The sequence below is a fragment of the Penaeus monodon genome, chromosome 34 (genome assembly GCF_015228065.2).
Source record: "Penaeus monodon isolate SGIC_2016 chromosome 34, NSTDA_Pmon_1, whole genome shotgun sequence".
Taxonomy (NCBI): domain Eukaryota; kingdom Metazoa; phylum Arthropoda; class Malacostraca; order Decapoda; family Penaeidae; genus Penaeus; species Penaeus monodon.
The window spans coordinates 31,372,508-31,374,225 of record NC_051419.1 but is presented as its reverse complement, the minus strand read 5'-3'; the positions used below and the strand labels follow the sequence as shown (position 1 = coordinate 31,374,225).

The 1,718-nt window shown below is 36.6% G+C and overlaps 1 protein-coding gene across 2 annotated transcripts in view; it reads left to right on the top strand.

The window, feature by feature from the left end:
- Positions 1 to 66: 66 nt before the first annotated feature.
- The window catches only part of LOC119594722 (pre-rRNA-processing protein TSR1 homolog), a gene marked incomplete in the record, with an annotated part of 10,907 nt that continues 9,255 nt past the window's right edge, over positions 67 to 1,718 (top strand). For both annotated transcript variants that reach the window (XM_037943783.1, XM_037943782.1), the window contains 1 exon segment: positions 67 to 262.

Here is a 1,718-nt window from a genome sequence, read left to right as displayed (position 1 = left end):
CCCCATCCATCCCCCCGACGCACGGCCGCCTTCACGCGTCCTCGGCCCACGTGCGTCTGTTGTCTTCTGCTCAGCTGATCGGCTCCTCCAGGGACGGGCGTGCGTGTGGTAGCGGCGTGCGGGGAAGTTTTCTGGCTTTTTTGGCCTTTATTCTCGGGTTTTTGGGAGATGGAAGGAGGTTGGAGGAGAAGCTGATTGGGTTTGGGGTTGGAGAGTTTTGTCTTTTCGTGGTTTGGTTGGGAGAAGAAGAGGATATAATAAGGTTGGTTTGGTGGTGTGTGTTGAGTGTGTGGGTTCGTGGGATTAGGAAATGAACTTAACTTTTTCGTCTTTTTGTTTGTTTTTTTGTGTGTTTTCTTTGGTTTATGTGTATTTTCTGGGGTTGGAGGGGGTAGGGGAATCGTTGGAGTTGGATTTATAAGAGGGAATTTAATATATGGTCAAATATTAAGAAAAAATTGAGGTCATGCATCTGTGTCTGTCATGTTTATGTTTTTTTCTAATATTTTCTGTTCTTTTTAATATAGTTTTATGATGTGATGATATATTTATTGGTGGCATGATGAGCACGTTATTACCCCAGACTAACTCTGTATTGGATTTATTATTATGGACTATATTACATCCAGCTGTCAGATAATTAGTAAATGGATGATTGATGCCTCTTCATTAATTACCATTGGATTTCAGTTAGGTCTTCAGAATCTATTGTCAGTCTTAGTGACAGTGGATCAAGTGGAAGTCATTGAAGTTATCGTGTTGCTGTTAGGTCAAAGGTCGTCATAATCACTTGACCTTTTATGAGCCTTAGGTTTCATATGTTTGCTGATATATAACATTTATCAGTATCTGGTTTTATCTTTCCACTTGCCTGTTTTAGTATTTCAGAGGTTTGGGTCTGTAATTGCCATGTATAGTACATTTTTGAACATTCAGAGTAATTTTACATCAGGAAAATTGCATTTAAAAGGTTATATTTGTGACAGGTAATGCAAAAGTTATGAATTGATTAAGTTATAGGGAACCAAAAACAATAACGTAATCACCTATCTTAAAAGCTTTCATAAATAGAACATTAATAAAGATATTTAGAACAAAACTTAACACAGTAGATCTAGACTTTTAAGAGTCTATAAGAGGAAATAACAGAATATGGTGTAATCGCTCTAGATTATATTTCCATCTGTCAGCGGATGTATTACTCACTTTACAGGGTCAGGTTTACTTATTCTGTAATCTGATACGTCACTCATTGTAAAGCGAAATATTTCAGGTCAAGTGAAATGATTGTTAAGGTCCTTGTAACTTGACCTTCCTTGAGTTTGAGGTTCCTGCCCTAAAGTTGTTATTTTTTTTATAGCAGTTACTTTAAGTCAGATATTTATTTGTAGTTGGTTTACATAGAATATTAATTTTCTGTGAAATGTAGCTTAAAGCAAAAATCAAAGTTGTGGAATTACCATTCAATGACCCAGAATTGTAGAAAAAATAGAGATGTTGGAGATTCGTTTTTATTATTTAGAGAAAATAATAGTAACGATAAATAATAAGGTCTGTGTACAGTTTCACCCAACCAGGGATTTTCTAATGTGCCTTTAAGCTTTTCTGGCGGTACATGTTGTGCTTTGATTGACTGTGTACCTCTTTACTGTCACAAATGTCATGTTTTTTAATTATGCCGACTCTTTTCTTGCCAGTGGTCATGGGAAACCTGTGGA